This window comes from Lithobates pipiens, unplaced genomic scaffold (genome assembly GCF_037356315.1).
Source record: "Lithobates pipiens isolate NorthernLeopardFrog02 unplaced genomic scaffold, aLitPip1_a1.2 Scaffold_1, whole genome shotgun sequence".
Lineage (NCBI taxonomy): Eukaryota > Metazoa > Chordata > Amphibia > Anura > Ranidae > Lithobates > Lithobates pipiens.
The window spans coordinates 241799767-241818882 of NW_027507685.1; the positions used below are offsets into that span (position 1 = coordinate 241799767).

General features: G+C 47.1%; 1 protein-coding gene and 1 long non-coding RNA gene across 6 annotated transcripts in view; one reads left to right on the top strand and one right to left on the bottom strand.

Moving 5' to 3' along the window:
* Nucleotides 1-19116, bottom strand: part of LOC143986295 (uncharacterized) — a 50649-nt gene that overhangs the window by 1670 nt on the left and 29863 nt on the right. Inside the window, exon 1 of one of the 5 annotated variants that reach the window (XM_077484782.1) lies at nucleotides 12759-12901. The exons of 2 other annotated variants lie outside the window; for them this stretch is intronic. The gene's annotated coding sequence lies outside the window, so the exon portion shown is untranslated. Of the gene's footprint in view, nucleotides 1-4796; nucleotides 4899-10239; nucleotides 10324-12758; nucleotides 12902-19116 lie in introns of those variants that run through there. 2 more of the 5 variants (XM_077484783.1, XM_077484785.1) reach the window with 2 other exon arrangements.
* The window catches only part of LOC143986351 (uncharacterized), a 35736-nt gene continuing 21614 nt past the window's right edge, over nucleotides 4995-19116 (top strand). The window contains exons 1-2 of the long non-coding RNA XR_013276505.1: nucleotides 4995-5310; nucleotides 12867-12997. This is a non-coding gene — a long non-coding RNA (uncharacterized LOC143986351). The remainder of the gene's footprint in view (nucleotides 5311-12866; nucleotides 12998-19116) is intronic.

A 19116-nucleotide genomic window follows, 5' to 3' on the forward strand; every position in this document is an offset into this window, starting at 1 on the left:
GAGAAAGATTGGAGTCGGGTAAGTAAAACGGGGGCTGGGGGGGGGGGTGTATGCATAGAATGCATTAAGGTAAAAAAAAAAAAATGAGGGTTTACAACCCCTCTACCCCTTTAAGACACGTCAAACACAAATCCAGCCCACCAGGCCATTTCCTGTGACCTTCACACCTCTCCTGCAGCTATGCTATGGCACCCCCCCCCCCTTTGTCTCAGCAGTCAGCAGCAGAAATGAGGAGAGAACTCCCCCCACCAGATCCAGTGCTTCTCTGTACAGCCGTGGAGGCTGGTCTCTGCCACCCCCACATCTAACAATCGACAGCAGAGAGCACAACAGAACTCTTCTGCCAGATCCATCTCAGCACTTGGCAGGAGAGAACAGAACTCCTTCTACGGCTCATGCACTCTTTTCTCCACTTCCCCTGGTCTCAACATTTAGCAGGCACGGGGGGCAGCTGACTCCAGCCCTCCTCTGGTCCTTCTCCAGACCCTGTACTTTGTTTCCCAGCTCTGGCCCCAGCTTCTTCCAGGAAGCAGCACAAGGTAAGGGAGGTACATTGTAATGCAAAGGGGGGGGGGGGGGGGTGAGGTGCTCTGGACATCTGCTTATAATTATTATGAGTATAATACAATTCTATGACAGTTGAACGTGAGGGTCACACACCTCTGGTATCATCCACAAGAAACTTTATGGGCGACTGCTTAGCCAGAACACCATAGCAGAACCATGTTCTGTCTGAGCAATCTCCAATAACGTTTCCTGTGGATGATACCAGTGGTGTGCGACCCTCCTTTTCAGACTTGAATCCTCTGCTACAGGAGTAGGAGTGGGCTCTGTGCTGGTCTGCGCCTGCCCTTCACAACTTAAAGAGGAGGTCCGGCCATTTTTTTATTTTTTAAAGTCAGTAACTACAAACACTGTAGCTGCTGACTTTTCATAAGGGCACTTACCTGTACAGCGAGCCTGCGACGTCGGCCCCTCCGAGGCCAATCTGTCCACCGGATCGGGTGCCGGCGCCACAATCCTAACTAAGGGAAACAGGCAGTGGAGCTGGATTTAAGACAATTTTAAAGTATTCAAATATATTTTGAGTGGAACCTTCCTGTAATTACTCTTCGAGCTCCATCCCTTTACAAATATACAGCTTCCTCCAGCCCCACAATAGATGAGGAAGGAAAATAAACTTTTAGGGACTTTAAATGTGCCGTAAAGAGAGGGTTTAAAGGTTTAGTTTTGTACATTCTCTTTGTAGCACATTTAAAATCCCTAAAAGTTTATTTTACTTCACCATCTATTGTCGGGTTGGAGGAAGTATTTGTATGATCTCTAGTAAAGGGATGGAGATCGAAAAGTCGGAAGAAGACCCCCGGGCGGTGACTAAGAAGAAAGCCGGGCTCCTCTGCTAGTAAAAGAGCTAGCAGAAGATAGCGGAGCAGTCGGCGAGAAGACACCCCAAGACGGAAGAAGACCTCCGAAGCTGTGCAATAAATTATTTTAAAACCTTGTGTTGTGCATTATTTACATTTTTTTCACCAGGTGAATGGGTAGGGGTACATTGTACCCCATACTCATTCACATAGGGTGGGGGCCGGTATCTGGGGGCCTCCTTATTAAAGGGGGCTCCTGGATTCCGATAAGCCCCCCGCCCGACAACTAACAGCCAGGGTTGTCAGGTAGAGGCCCTTGTCCTCATCAACATGGGGACAAGGTGCTTTGGGGTGGGGGGGCTGCAGGGCCCCCCCTTCCCCAAAGCACCGCCCCATGTTGAGGGCACACGGCTTGGTACGGCTCGGGGGGGGGGGGGTGCTCGCTCGTCCCCACCCCCATTCCTGACCGGCCGGGCTGCGTGCTCTGATAAGGGTCTGATATGGACTTTGGTGGGGGACCCCCACGCCGTTTTTTTCGGGGTACGTCTTCCCCTTTAAGTCAATACCAGGTGATGGGGCCAGCGACGTGTGTCAATCTCGCCGCCTTTGGTGGCGACATTGACTTCCTTTGCTAGTCCCGTCTACCTGGAGCCACATTCAAAATGAACGGACTTTCCTCAGTGTGTGGGCAAGTCCGTTCATTTCAAAAGTCCGGCGGTTTGTCCGCCGCACCTAGTCTGCCGGAAAAGTCCAGTCGTGTGTGGGCAGGTCCACTCGTTTTGAAGTCCAGCGGACCTCCGCTTCAAAGTCTGGAGGTTTGTCCATCGGACTATGTCCACCAGAGAGCTTTTCATCAGAAAATGCGACCGTGTGTATGCTCCATCAGAATTTAGCTGTCCCAATTTACACCAGCCAAAAATTGATAGCATGTTCTCAATTTTCCAGACGGAAAAACTTTATCGGAAATTCCGATCGTGTGTATGCAATTCCGACACACCAAAAATCACGCATGCTCAGATTCAACTATGAGATGGAAGCTATTGGCTATTGAACTTCCTTTTTCTAGTCTCGTCGTACGTCACCGCGTTCTAAATGATCGGAATTTGGTGTGACCGTGTGGAGGCAAGACAGCTTGAGCGGAATTCCATCGGGAAAACCATCAGAGCTTTTTCCAACAAGAATTACGATCGTGTGTACGCGGCATTATTCGGACTTATTATCATTTATATTAATTTATTTATATTTTGTTAATATATCGCTATGAGAGCGCAGTTCCTATATTATATATATATACACATACACATGCATACACACATACACACATATACACACTTTATTAGGTACACCTGTTCAATTACTTGGTAACACAAATTGCTAATCAGCCAATCACATGGCAGCAACTCAATGCATTTAGGCATCTAGAGGTGTTGAAGATGACTTGCCGAAGTACAAACAGAGCATCAGAATGGGGAAGAAAGGGGATTTAATGTTCGTAGTAAAGCGCCGGTAGTTTTAGCGGTGCTTTACCGTAGTTTTAGCGATGCTTTTCGGCTGCTAGAGGGGTGCTTTTAAGCCCCCACTAGTGGGCAAAAAAAGGGTTAAAAGTGCCCGTGTTGTGGCACTGTCGTAACGCATTGCAGGCGCTTCGGCAGCGCTACCCATTCATTTCAATGGGCAGGGGTGGTGGAGAAGCGGTATACACACTGCTCCTGCACCGCCCCAAACATGCTGCTTGCAGGACTTTTTTTCTCCCGTCTTGTAAGGGCACCACCCCGGGGTGAAAGCACTCGGGCTTTCACACTGGGAGGCTTGAGATGCGCATTTCAGGCACTAAAACACCTGAAAAGCGCCTTCAGTGTGAAAGGGGTCTTAGTGACTTTGAACGTGGCATGGTTGTTTTTGCCAGGCTGGTCTGAGTATTTAAAAAAAAAAAAAAATGCTGATGTACTGGGATTTTCACACACAAAAAAAGAGAAAATATCCAGTGAGCAGGAGTTGTGTGGAGGAAAACATTGTTGATGTCAAAGGAGAATGGGCAAACTGGTTGGAGATGATGGAAAGGCAACAGTAACTCAAATAACCACTTGTTACATCCAAGGTATGCAGAATACCATCTCTGAACACACAACACATCAAACCTTGAAACAGATGGGCTACAGCAGCAGAAGATCACACCGGGTGCCACTCCTGTAGGCTAAGAACAGGAAACAGTCTACAAGTCGCACAGGCTCACCAAAAGTGGACAATAGAAGACTGGAAAAAAACGTTGTCTGGTCTGAGGAGTCTGGATTTAAGCTGCAACATTCAGATGGTCGGGTCAGAATTTGTGTAAATAACATGAAAGCATGGATCCATCCTGCCTTGTATAACCGATTCAGGCTGGTGGTGGTGGTGTAATGGTGTGGAGCCCCTTAGTACCAATTGAGCAATGTCTAAACCCCATGGCCTACTTGATGTGGTGGAATGGAAGATTTGCATCATGATTGTGTTGCCAACAAATTTGCAGCAACTGCGTGATGTTATGTCACTATGGACCAAAATCTCTGAGGAATGTTTCCAACACCTTGTTGTATCTATGCCACCAAGAATGAAGGCAAAAGGGGTCCAACCCGGTACTAGCAAGGGGGACCTAATAAAGTGGCTGGTGAGAGTGTGAGTGTGTGAGTGTGTGAGTGTGTGAGTGTGTGAGTGTGTGTGTGTGTGAGTGTGTATATATATAAACACACATAAAATTGATGCATGTAAATAACTAATAATTTACATTACAAATAATAACTTTTAAGTAACCAATACCAATCAATCATTGTCCATATTAACCGTTTTCTCCAGGTGAATATTAAACCCCAGACAGATATAAAAGACACAATGAAGTGAATTCCTTCTAATACCACATACACACGATCGGAAATTCAGCCAGCAAAAGACCGATGAGAGATGTTGGTCAGAAAATGTGATCGTGTGTTTGCTCCATCTGATGTTTGCTGGGCAAATTTCGATTGAGAGTATGTTCTCAATTTTTCGGATGGAAAAAGTTCCTACCCGACAATGCGTTCATGCGTATGCAATTCCGACTCGCAAAAACTCACGCATGCTCAGATTGAACTACAAGCTGGAAGCTATTGGCTACTGGCTCCTAAACTTCCTTTATCTAGTTCCGTCGTACGTGTTGTACGTCACCGCGTTCTTGACGATCGGAATTTGGTGTGACCGTGTGTATATCTGCATGGAATTGACCTTTTAAAAAGTTTAGTGTTAGCTTTCTGTCAGTGAAATCAATGCATAGGTAGCGGTACAAATATGCGAATTTATAAAAATGTACAAACCCGCTGAAGAACACCGGCTCTGCACATAAAAATAAAAACTTGGCTTCAATTCTATTTGTGAAATAGCATGAGCAGAGAAATGTGGAAGAGATGGATTTGGTTTACTCACCTGTCCAAGTCTGGGTTATAGTCCTACAAGTTAGTAAGTACGGCTACAAAAATATAGCATTTCCCCACCTGTTTAGTTCTCAGCTTATTTCAGATCAGTTTGCCCTTCGATTATTTGCTTTCTTTAAAAAGAAGAAGGCCGTAGGGTTAATAATTACCCTGCTCTTGAATATAATTATTTTCGGTTTTAGTTTAGGCTACAGACCATAGAAGGTGGATGGACATGTTGGTATGGAACAAGGTCTAGGTAAATAAAGTACTCATGTCATGTACCTGGTCGAGGCTGAGCTGACGAGAGGGCTCCCTTTGCACCTCTTGTCCCGTTTCCCCTGGGGATGAGGACAGGGTATAACAGGGCACAGAGCGGCACGGGTACCTCTAGGAGATATCTTGGAAGCAGAGCTGGAGCAGGCCAACGTCCAGTAGTAAGACACTGGATCTCGGATGCGTGGTCAGACGGGCAGAGGTCGGCAACAACCGAGCAGTGCGAGTGCAAAGTCAGGAACCAGGCCAAGGTCAGCATTAAGCAAGCAGAAGGTGTACCAGAACAGCCAGGCAGAGAGCAAGTTTTGGTCACAATCCAAAGTCAGCAACAGATGTCCAGGAACAAGCAGGGTGGACAAGTTGGGTCAGTATAGAGAAGCACAGGATCAGGTCACAAGCATAAGGAGCTGAAGACCACTTAGCAAAGAACCCGAGTCCTGTAATTCCCCGTACACACGAACGGAAATTTGGCCAGCAAAGGACCGATGAGAGCTTTTGTTCAGAAAATGCGACCATGTGTATGCTCCATCGGACTTTTGCTGGCCAAATTCCCGCCGGCAAAACACTGAGAGCAGGATCTCAATTTTTCAAAAAGTGAAAAAAGTTCAGATCGTCTGTACAAATTCCGGCTCACAAAATTTCTACGCATGCTCGGAAGCATTGAACTTAATTTTCTCGGCCCGTCGTAGTGTTGTACTTCACCTTGTTTTTGATGGTTGAAATTTCAGAAAACTTTTGTGTGACCGCGTATATGCAAGCCAAACGTGTGTAGGGGGCATAAGGCTTTAAATAGGCCACTAGGCGCCAAAGTCCATCAAACAAGCACGCTCACGCACATGAGCACCTGCACTACACTAATGCTCACATGCATGCGCTTGTAAGGATGAGTTCTGTGTCCTAATGCTGTGTACAGTTCTATAGCCTGTTCTGCACACATGCACATTCCTTTGGACAAGAGCATTTCTTTGAGCAAGGCCTTGAGCATGACTTTCCCAACAACTCATTAGATCAGGGGTTGACAAATTTGCTTGGAATCTAGGAGCCAGCTAAAAAAGTTAGGAGCCAGGTCCGTGACGGCGATCTGGACCTGTCCCTGGCCTGACATGGAGACGAGTGAGGGGAAGATAGCCCCCAGCCCCCCACATATGAGATCACCTCTCATTGGACACACCGCTCGAGTGCTAAATGGCCGCTGTGATTGGTCATTTAGCATGATCTGTGATTGGCTGTATCCAAGGGACACGGCCAACACAGAACTTCCCCGATGCTCGCCCATGGCGGCGTGCAGAGGGGAAGTAAACAGGAGGATGTCTAGGGACGCCCTCCCGGCAATTGGTGTCCGCGCTGTAGACATCTTTCGTCTATAGCGCGGGCACGAAGTGGTTAACAAAAGAATGTGACTATTATTTCCGACATATTCCCGCTCATTTACTGCCATTTCCCTGCTAAGGGTTCGATCAGGTCCGCCTGAAAAACTGACAGGTGAACCTGATCAGACAGCCCTTGTGAAATGGGTCAAGCAGGGAGGATTACAAATATTTTTTTTTTCCTTAATTAAAATAATTTTTTTTTTTACTTTTTACAAAAAAAAAAAAAAAAAAAAAAAAAAAAAATTACAAATATATATATATATATATATATATATATATATAATTAAATTAATAAATAAATTTAATAATATATATATAATATAATGAGAAGCCATTTACCAGCCACCACACTCACCGTTGGGCAAAAAACAGGCAGGGGAGCTTCACTCCATTAGGAATTAGCATTATTGGAATAGGGTGTAATTTCTACATCCACCACAAGATGGCGCCAGACTACCGAAATATTTTAGAAGGCCGCAAAGCCGCGGCCTCAATTACTGGCCGGCGCGGCCCGATGGAATTGCGCGGCGGAGTTCGGGGTCCAAATGGAGACAGGATACCCCAGCAGCGTTGCCCCAGTCGCCAGGACACGAAATCTAGGCGCAAATGCGACCTGGCGACCGGGGTTTGTCGAGCCCTGCATTAGATTGGTCAAGCATGAAAGTTTATATCAAGTAGTAAAGTGGTTGTAAACACTAAAGGTTTTTTTTTTACCTTAAAATGGAACTAAACCCTCCTTATCCTTTTCAGCCAACGAAGCTGCCATCTTAGCCTCTGTTTGGCCTGCAACTGTCATGGTGCTGCACATGTGATCAGTTATGACACCGATCATTTGATGGTTTGACACTTGGGTTGAAAGCACAAGAAAACGTGACAGTTAGCATTCCTGGCAAGCCCCTTGCTCTGTGGGCAGACACAGAAGAGAAGGAGCCCAGATCGCCAGCAGGTGACCTCAGAAGAGGAGGTTCTGGGCAACTCTGTGCAATACCATTGCCCAGTGTGTGTAAAAGATAATAAAAATAAAATTTACATAAAATAGCTAGATCAGGATTTTACTTAGGAAAATGTTCGGGTTAGAGCCAAGGTTGGGGTCAAAGGTCATTTTATCATTTCCTTTAGACCCTTTCACACCACACCATAGCGTGGGCGGTAAATCACCTCTATTTTTTGCGGCGTTTTACCAGCGGATTTGCTGCACATTTCGGCCGCTAGCGGGGCGCTTTTACCCCCCGCTAGCGGCTGAGAAAGGGTTAAAACCACTGGCAATACGCCACAATAGCGGCGTTCTGCCGGGCGGTATTACAGCGCTGCCCCATTGATTTCAATGGGGAGCAGCGGTGGAGGAGCGGTAAACACACTGCTCCTTTACCGCTCCAAAGAAGCTGCTGGCAGGACTTTTCCCTGACGTCCTGCCAGTGCACCGCTGTAGTGTGAAAGCCCTCAGGCTTTCACACTACAGACAATTGTGCAGCTTCTTTAGGGCGGATTGCAGGCGCTATTTCTAACGCTATAGCGCTTGCAAAACGCCCTGGTGTGAAAGGGGTCTTAAGGCTACTTTTACACTGGGGAGTTGAAAGCATCGGCCGAAAAGCACTGCTAGTTTTAGAAGGGCTTTACCGTCATTTTAGCTGTGCTTTTCGGCCGCTAGTGGGGCGCTTTTAACCCCCGCTAGCGGCCAAAGAAGGGGTTAATATTGCCAGTGAGGCGCCGTTGCTGAAGCGCATTGCAGGCTCATTTTAATGGGCAGGGGGTGGTGGAGAAGTGGTGTATGCTGCTTGCAGGACTTCTTCTAAGGCCCCCGTAAGCGCACTGCTCCAGTGTGAAAGCACTCGGACGGGGCTGACCAAACGACCGACCCAAGAGAAGGAGGGGGGGGTGCTCATCAGGGTGACCCGACCAATCCACAGAGGTTGCTGCCACTTTTTTTTCGGTTGCTGACACGCCCCTTCACCCCCCCCCCCCCCCAAAAAAAAACAAAAAAAACAAAACAAACACCAGCGACCATTGCCCTGGAGGAAGACTCAGAGCCCATGTGCTCACCAAATATATATACCAGCACCCAGCATTCTCAGAGATACCACTCCCTGTAATTGGCTAGGATGGCATTCACATTCTTGCTGCTGATCTGCATAGGTCACTCCTGTTTTCCCATGACCTTCCAAGTCTGTCTGGATATAGAGGAGCCAGTCGCAGCAGCAGCAGCACCGAGTCACACAGGATACCCTCACTAAGCAATTGTAACTTTCCTGTTATGCGGAAAAGCTGCATGGGAGTGCTTGTATAATTATTAATCAGCTGCTGCACTTGGAGGGTTCTAATGAGGAAAGTGGCAGGGTCTGCATCTGGTTTAGACATTTCCCTGTGGAAGTATATTACCAAAAAAAAAAAAAATGTTTGTTGCAGAGAATGCCCAAAATCTAACTTGTGGTGCACACTTCTGGGAAAATCAGTCGGGGGTGTCTTTCTGTACATCATTTATGTACAGAAGGCCCCCAGGTTGCATTATTGCATTGTATTTTACACTGAATTACAGCATTGCAAATTGAAAAGGAAAGGTAATTTTTAATAACATTCAATTACAATATGCATAGTTGACAACTGTCCCGAATTTCCCAGGACATTCCCAGTATATAGACTTTTCCCGATTTAATAGTTTCCAGGGAAATTTGGTTTTTCCCCATTTTTGACGCCGAGGTCTGCGCCGCCGGCCGCTAGAGGTCTGTGGCTCCGCCGGCCGCCATTTTTAAGAAGACCGTAGTAAAAGTAGGCTGTCCGGATAGCTACGATAGCTGCAGCGCCGCCCATCCCCGCCCCACCCTGCTGCCAGTCTCTGTGACCTGTTATGGAAAGGGGCGGGGGGTGAGCGGTGCCGCAGCTCAATCTCTATCGTAACCATGTGGCTCCAGTTGACCAACTTTGGAGCCCATATAGTCTGCATTTCACATGGGGGGCCAGTCTGGATGTCACGGGGTGGGGGGGGGGCAGCCTGGATGTCACAGGGGGGGGGGGGCAGCCTGGATGTCAGGTGTAATAATAGAAATAATGCGCTTCAATCATCCTGACACCATAACAATCATGGTGATTAAAGCGCCAACACCAGGTATTTGGAGTATCTTTATCTGCCGATTGTTAAACTATGGAAAACACATATTGCTATTGTGGTGTAGGATCTGGGGCTGCTGTCCCTCCATCCCTCTCCCCCCCTTTCCCTCTCCATCCTGCATTCATCTCAGACTCTAACCACACCCTTTGAGCCACACCCATTTAAGCCACACCCACTATTTCATGTAAACCACGCGAATCATGCCGCATTTTCAGTTTTTACCTATGCCACACCTACAAACGCATGCCCTGTCCCCCAATTATAATACAACTCTGCCTACAGCCAAAAAAAGTGTCCCGGAATTTTTTTTTTACAATGTTGGCAACTATGAATAGGACTTGTGTAGCAATTGTATATGCGATCATTTTTTTTTTTTCCCCACAAAAGTGGAGTTACCCTTTAAAGTTGTTTTCCTTCCTAGTGGTTCCCATTACACAGCTTCTGCTCCTGGGTGGCTGGTGGAAGAAGACTATCACCCCCTCTGACAATGCCCAGAGCATTGGCACTGGTGGGTTAATGCCATTGCTGTAGGACTTCCTTGCTGCTGTCGGCTCCTACCATCGTCACTCAGGACCTGGACCCTGCATGATCACATGACTGCTAAATATAAACAGTTATTTACAGTGCTATTTATTAAAGGCGGTCTGCAGCATTCCTAAAGATCACAAACAGGCAATATTTAAAGCTTGGTTAGTAGATAGCCTTACCTATTCCTTTAACCAATTCCCGACCACCCCATAGCAGATATATGGCTACGGGGCGGCAGAGGTGTGTGTGTGTGTGTGTGTGTGTGTGTGTGTGTGTACACTGGCTAGGCACACACTTAACTCTTTGATCGCCCCAGAAGTGGAGCCCCTTCCCAGTCCATGTCAATACACTTATTACCAAAAATATGTAGCAGAATACATATTGGCCTAAATTTTTGAAGAAATTTGATTTTTTTTCTATTTTTTATTGGATGTGTTTTATAACAAAGTAAAATATATATATTTTTTTTTTTCAAAATTGTTGGTCTTTTTTTGTTCATAGTGCAAAAAAAAAAAAATCCCAGAGGTGATCAAATACCAACAAAAGAAAGCTCTATTTGTGGGAACAAAATGATAAAAATTTAGTTTGGGTACAGTGTAGCATGACCGCGCAATTGTCATTCAAAGTGCGACAGCGCTGAAAGCTGAAAATTGGTCTGGGCAGGAAGGTGTATAAGTGCCTGTATTAAGCTGGTTAAAAAAAGCCAAAGTATTCAAAATCTCAAATTTTGGTGTTTTGAATACTTTTAAGTGCAGTGGAGGTGTTAGGGATCTTTTAGACCCCCGACCCCTACATAAAGAGGACCTGTCACTGCCTATTACTGTCACAAGGGATGTTTACATTCCTTGTGACAGCAATAAAAGTGATCAGATTTTTTTTTTTATAAAGGGACAATGCAAAATAAAAAATAAAAAATAAATTCTCTTATTTATTTTAAGTGCAACTGTTCCCGCGTGCTCACGCACCAAACAAAAAAGCATATGTATGCTGCGCCCCCAAATGTAAACAGTGTTCAAATCCCACATGTGAGGTATCGCTGTGATCGGCAGCGTGAGAGCAATAATTGAAGCAACTCTAATGCTGCGTACACAAGACCAGAAGCAAAGGAAAAAGCAATGTTTAAACAGGACTGTAAGCTAACCATTTTATTAAGACCCCTTTCACACTGCCAGCGTTTTTCAGGCGCTACAAAATAGCGCCTGAAAAAAAGCATCTCCATTCACTCCAGTGTGAAAGCCCGAGGGCTATGCAGAGGACGTCACAAAAAGTCCTGCCAGCAGCTTTTTGGAGCGGACCGCTCCTCCACCCCTGCTCCCCATTGAAATCAATGGTGCATCGCTGCGATACCAGCGGCATTTTGCAGGCGGATTTTACCCCTTTTCGGCCACTAACAGGGGGTCAAAACCGCCCCGCTGGCGGCTGAATAGTGGCGCTAAAACGTTGGTAAAGTGGAGCTATTTACCGCCGACGCCCCCTCCCCGCTGCTCAAAGTGAAAGTTGTCTTAGTGACAGGAGCTTTAACCACTTCAGCCCCGGAAGGATTTACCCCCTTCCTGACCAGAGCACTTTTTGCGATACGGCACTGTGTCGCTTTAACTGACAACTGCGCTGTACCCAAACAATATTGACGTCCTTTTTTTCCCCACAAATAGAATGGCATTTTTTTGCGTAATAGACAAAAAAAAAGCTACAATTTTGAAAAAAAAAAGCAATATATTTTTTACTTTTTGCTATAATAAATATCCCCAAAAAATATATAAAAAAACAAATTTCTCTCTGTTTAGGCCGATCTGTATTCTTCTACATATTTTTGGTAAAAAAAATAAAAATAAAAATCGCAATAAGCGTTTGATAGGTTTGTGCAAAATTTATAGCATCTACAAATTAGGGCATAGTTTTATGGCATTTTTGTTATTTTTTTCTTTTTGTTAGTAATGGTGGCAATCTGCGATTTTTATCGTGACTGCGACATCATGGCAGACACATCGGACACTTTTGACGCTATTTTGGGACCAATGCCATTTATACAGCGATCAGTGCTATAAAAATGCACCAATTACTGTGTAAATGACACAGGCAGGGAAGGGGTTAAACACTAGGGGGCGATCAAGGGGGTTAAGTGTGTCCATGGGAGTGATTCTAACTGTGGGGGGGGGGGGGGGGGGGAGGGCCTACTATACACATGACAGCGATCACCGTTTCCGATGACAGGGAGCAGCAGATCTCTGTCATTACACTAGGCAGAACGGGGAAATGCTTTGTTTACCTAGGCACCTTCCTGTTCTACCTCTCCACACCGCAACCGCTGGATAACATTGAGTTCCCGGGACCCTTGCGCGCACGCTTGAAAGGCGGAAAATTTAAAGGGATGTACCTGTACGCCCATTTGCATGCCTGTGCCATTTTGCCGACGTACATCTGCGTGCGGCAGTCGGCAAGCGGTTAAGTTTAACCAGCTGAAGTTAGGAGTACAGCGTCACCAGATTCTGTGCGCACCAATTTTAGAAAATCTCCCCCCTCGTGGAGCATATTTTTAAAGTGGAGAATGTGACCTTCACCAAACATTCACTATCAGTGAATGTTTAAGGTCCGATTTACGATTTACTGATTCCGATCTTTCTCTAAATGCTTTTACTTTCACTGTTCAATTACTTTATTAGCTAAAGAGAGAATAAAAGCATGTTATAATAATACTTGCCTTGAATAAACACCTGAAATGCGTTATACTTCTATTCTTTTTAACGGTCTGTTTTTTCCTGCACTGGATATCACATGACGATCCCCGATGTATTTTCTTCTGTTCCAGAAAGATCTGTATACAATGACTTTGGGCTCAGCGACGCATTCACTGCTGACAATGCCATCAGCACACTTCAAATACTGTCACCGCGGTTGGGTAATGACAGTCACTTCCACAACGCACGTACACGCATTCCAGTAAGTAAATCTTTCACAATTTTGCCTTTTAAAAAAGGGGACCTTGTCGCTTTGTTGAAAATAAAAAAAAAAAGAAATGGAACGAGAGCCTATAAACAGAAGAATTTGTATATTTACCTCTCCAGTGGTGGCCAGGAAATGCTTTGCTTTTTTACAGAGGTATGGGCTTCATCTGACACTGTGTGGTGTGTTGGGTAGCATGTTCCCTGCCACTCACTGTGGTTCCTTCCTCCAGCCAATGTGTCTTGTGGTGACTTAGTGACTGGTGAGAGGAACCACAGTGAGCAGTGGGGGGGGGGGGGGCATGTATGCCATACACCAAAGTGGTGCCTGGGGCTTTGCAAGAGTGTAGAATTCATTCACCACCTGCCGCAAACGAAGAAAAACTGTGCTCACCACAATAAATACAAAAAAGAAACTAAAAATTAAACGTAGTATAGCCAAAGCTTGTTTGTCTGTGCTTCTCCAGTGGATCACAGGAGTGCAGTTCGTTTCACACTCCTGTGACCTGTTTTTTAGCAGAGAACGGGCTAAAGTCCGCTCTCTGCTGACGTCACAGAAGTTGGTCCAGGGTCCCTGTTATGATAATTTAGTCTGGATCTGCCAGGTCCCTGGAACGACAACCGGGTCAGCCTCTGAGCCCCCTCCACAGTTCAGCGTTCCAATGAGCGAGGAGGGGGCAGAGCAGAGAGCTGGTGACTGACGGAGTTGTCAGAACCGAGCCATCAGCGGTGTTCGATCGCTTGATTCTCAGTTTAGAGGCGCCGGGGGAGTGATGCTGCATCCAGAGGTGGCTGCCTAATTAGGCAAATAAGGCGGCCGCATAAGGCCTCGCGGCCACCTAATATGCCTAGTGCGCCTGTGGAAGTTGCAGGGAATGTCCCCCGATCAGTGTCCCCGACTTGCGTCCGGGGCCCCAACTCGTTTTCCCCACCCAGGGGCGGACTTTCACTGACCACCGACTGAGGTCGGAGGGTCAGTGGGTGGAGCCATGTACTCCTCTCCTCCCTCCTGCCACGCACCACGGATCTCTGACTCCAGCAGAGCTTGAATAATGCCTGCAGTGGCTGAGCAGCTCCCCGATCTCTTCTGCAGGCTGGACAATCTGAAATGGAAGAGGACCTGTCAGAGCTCAGCTGACGCCCGGCGATCATCCAGGAGCCAGTCTGCAACTAACAGCCTCAAAGGTTCAGTCCTGCCCTGGTGCCTTACACTGACACATCCCGACCCGTGACATCACCTGACTGAGGCCCCCCCCCCCCCGAGAATTACCACTGCCTTCCGCCCCTGTGACCTCACACACACTGCTCTGAGTGATGATGTGCATGCAATCCAGCATGTGATGCCACCTACTGACCCCATGCTATCCCATCATTATCCTCCTCATCTCCCTGTTCCTGGCATCCCACCACCTCTGCTGTACCCCACTGCCAGCTGACTACCACCTCACCCCCTGTCATCATCATCCCCTACCCCACCTCTGACATCCCGTGTCATCCCCTACCCCACCTCTGACATCCTACCACCCTGCCAATATCATCGCCATGTACCCCACCTCTAGCATCCACCACCCTACCCCTGTTATCCTTATCTTAAGCCCCCTGAACCCCACCCACTGTCAGCTGCCTACCACCCCACGTCATCATCATCCCCGTACCCCACTGTCAGCTCCCTACCACCCCACATCATCGTCACTCTTCCCCCCCTGAACCCCACTGTCAGCCGCCTACCATCCCACGTCATCACCCCCCCCGTACCCCACTGTCAGCTGCCTACCACCCCACGTCATCTCACCCTGTACCCCACTGTCAGCTGCCTACCACCCCACATCATCTCCCCCTGTACCCCACTGTCAGCTGCCTACCACCCCACATCATCACCCCTGCCCCCTGAACCCCACTGTCAGCTGCCTAACACCTCACATCATCTCCCCTGTACCCCCCTGTCAGCCGCCTACCACCCCACATAATCACCCCCCCCCCATACCCCACTGTCCCGTCATCATTCTCATCTTAATCCCTCCTTGTACTCAACTGCCAGCTTCCAACCACCCCACCCCCTGCCGTCATCATCCCCCCATACCCCAACCCTGACATCCTACCACCCTGTCTCCTGTCATCATCATCATCCCCATGTAACCCACATCTAGGATCCACCACCATACCCCTCTTATCCTCATCTTTATCCCCCACGTACCCCACCTCTAGCATCCACCACCCTACCCCCGTTATCTTAATCCCCTGTACCCCATTGTCAGCTGCCTACCACCCTACCTCATCATCATCCCCCTTGTACCCCATTGCTGCCATCCTACCACCACACCTATTGTCATCAACATCCCCATTCCTCATTATCCCTGTACCCCACCTCTGGCATACTACCAACTTACCTCCTGTCATTATCTTCATTCCTCCTGTACCCCACCTCTGGCATCCTATCACCTACCCCCTATCATTATAGGGGAGATAGGATCTCAGCCTCTCCCCAATACTGCCACCATCACCCCAAACTACACACCATAATACTGCCCTGCCACCCAGTATGCAAACAGTGAGTGATAACAATAAGCAGTAATCTATAGCAACCAATCAGTGAGCTGTAATAATGAGCTGTAATAATGTGCAGTAACCTCTAGCAACCCACCAGTGTGCAGTAACCTCTAGCAACCCACCAGTGAGCAGTAATGTGCAGTAACCTCTAGCAACCAATGAGTAAGCGGTAATAACATGCAACAACATCTAGCAACCAATGAGTAGGCTGTAATGATGTGCAGTAACCTTTAGCAACCAGTGAGCTGTAATAATGTGCAGTAACTTTTAGCAACCAGTCAGTAAGAAGTAATGATGTGCAGTGACCTCTAGTAACCAATAAGTGAATCTGGAGCAATCAGTGTGAACTAGAACTTTGTTTACGTTATTAAAGTTTTTTTTTTTAGATAGTCAATGTGCATTTTTTTTTTTTTTTTTGGGGATGTTGGGATGGGAAGCGAAATTGCTAGGGGTGGGGGCCAGGGAAATGTTTGAATTATTTTTCCCATTATGGGCATGAGCGGGGCCTAATGTCTAAGATTTTCCTAAGGCCTCACAAAGCCTAGAGCCACCTCTGGCTGCATCCACCGAGGCAAGTATGATACTGGTAAAAAACAGAAACCAATATTTATCTTTTAAGAAGGAACAAGCAGTCATCCTAATCTTTAGGTATAATAGACACCAATAAAGTGTGTATGTATGTGTAATATATATATATATATATATATATATATATATATACACACATACATACATACATACATACATACATACACACACACACACACACACACACACATACATACATACATATACATATATATATATATATATATATATATACACACATATACATATACACACATACACACAGCTATGTACTTAAATGAGCGGAAGTTCCATTTTTCAGTGGAACTCCGCTTTGTTTCCCCCCCTCCTCCGGTGCCACAATTGGCACCTTTCAGGGGGGAGTGCAGATACCTGTATAATACAGGTATCTGCACCCACTTCCGGGAATAGTCTCTCGCGGGAGTCACGCCCCTTCCCGCAGCCCCCGCTGTCTCTTGGGAAACACACAGGTCCCAGGAGATAGCGGGGACCACTTGTGACGTGCAGTGTGACTCGCGCATGCGTGCTAGGAAACCAGGAAGTTAAGTCGCAACTCTTCACTTCCCGATTCCATCAATGAGAATGGCAGCGGCAGCAGCCGAGAGCCGAGCAATTGCTCGGCTTCGGCTGCCAACATCACTGGACTCTGGGACAGGTAAGTGTTAGACATGTGCAGAGTAAAATATTTCGTTTCGGAATTTCGTTTTCGTCTGAAAACTTAATTTATTTAGTTACTCCCGAAATTCGTTTTTATTTATTTTGTTTTTCGTTCAAAAATTGCATTCGTCCGAAAATCCACATGAATTACGGTCGAATCTGTCTTTGAAGGCTTATGGTGTCTGTCGAATGTATAAAGAAGATTCGACGGAGCTAGTATATATAGCATACTTTAGAACCCTATTAAAGTCTATGGGACTCCAACGTTCAAAATCTAAAGTGCTAATTTTAAAGGCTAATTTGCAAGTTACTGTCCTAAAAAGTGTTTGGGGACCCGGGTCCTGCCCCAGGGGACATGTATCAATGCAAAAAAAAGTTTCAAAAATGGCCGTTTTTTCGGGAGCAGTGATTTTAATAATGATTAAAGTGAAACAATAAAAGTGTAATATTCCTTTAAATTTCGTAGGGGGGGGGTTGTCTATAGTATGCCTGTGAAGGGGCGCATGTTTCCCGTGCTTAGAATTGTCCCTGCACAAAGTGTCATTTATGCAGGAAAAAAAGTCCTTTAAAATCACTCGCAGCTATAATGAATTGTCGGCTCCCGTAATACAGAGAACACTCATTGAAAGTCATTGATAAATAAATAAATAAATAAAAAAAAAAGCGTGGGGGTCCCCCAAATTCAATTACCAGGCCCTTCAGGTCTGGTATGGATATTAAGGAGAACCCTGCCTCAAATTTAAGAAAAAATTTGACTGGGGTTCCCCCTAAATATCCATAACCAGACCCTTCAGGTCTGGTATGGATATTAAGGGGAACCCCGCGTCAAATTAAAAAAAAAAAATTGACGTGGGGTTCCCCCTAAAAATCCATACCAGACCCTTTATCCGAGCACGCAACCTGGCAGGCCGCAGGAAAAGAGGGGGGACGAGAGAGCGGCCCCCCCCTCCCTCCTGAACCGTACCAGGCCACATGCCCTCAACATTGGGAGGATGCTTTGGGGGTCCGTGACCCCTCAAAGCACCTTGTCCCCATGTTGATGAGGACAAGGGCCTCATCCCCACAACCCTGGCCGGTGGTTGTGGAGGTCTGCGGGCGGGGGGCTTATCAGAATCTGGAAGCCCCCTTTAACAAGGGGACCCCCAGATCCCGGCCCCCCCCTGTTTGAAATGGTAAGGGGGTACAAAAGTACCCCTACCATTTCACAAAGAAAGTGTAAAAAATGTTTAAATAAAACAAACACACTTTTTAAAAATTCCTTTATTAAAAATAAAAAATAAAGATTCCAGCGGCGGTAATCCACTCTTGCTATCCAGCGACAGACGGTCATCTCTCCAGCGATGTCTAATGTCATCCAGCGCAGCATCCTTCTTCTGTCTCCTCCACGGAGACACTGCAGGCATTCCGGCGGATGACGTTTCTTATATACGGAGGGCGGGGCCACCCGTCACCTGACCCCGCCCCCCTCTGACGCAAGGGGAAACCCGGGGTTCCCCGTGACGTATAGGTGACCCCGCCCCCCTCTGATGTAACGGAAACCTGCCTGTGTTACATCAGAGGGGTGCGGGTCACCCCTACGTCACAGGGAACCCCGGGTTTCCCCTTGCGTCAGAGGGGGGCGGGGTCAGGTGACGGGTGGCCCCGCCCTCCGTATATAAGAAACGTCATCCGCCGGAATGCCTGCAGTGTCTCCGTGGAGGAGACAGAAGAAGGATGCTGCGCTGCGCTGGATGACATTAGACATCGCTGGAGAGATGACCGTCCGTCGCTGGATAGCAAGAGTGGATTACCGCCGCTGGAATCTTTTTTTTTATTTTTAATAAAGGAATTTTTAAAAAGTGTGTTTGTTTTATTTAAACATTTTTTACACTTTCTTTGTGAAATGGTAGGGGTACTTTTGTACCCCCTTACCATTTCAAACAGGGGGGGGGCGGGATCTGGGGGTCCCCTTGTTAAAGGGGGCTTCCAGATTCTGATAAGCCCCCCGCCCGCAGACCTCCACAACCACCGGCCAGGGTTGTGGGGATGAGGCCCTTGTCCTCATCAACATGGGGACAAGGTGCTTTGAGGGGTCACGGACCCCCAAAGCATCCTCCCAATGTTGAGGGCATGTGGCCTGGTACGGTTCAGGAGGGAGGGGGGGCCGCTCTCTCGTCCCCCCCTCTTTTCCTGCGGCCTGCCAGGTTGCGTGCTCGGATAAAGGGTCTGGTATGGATTTTTAGGGGGAACCCCACGTCAAATTTTTTTTAAATTTGATGCGGGGTTCCCCTTAATATCCATACCAGACCTGAAGGGTCTGGTTATGGATATTTAGGGGGAACCCCA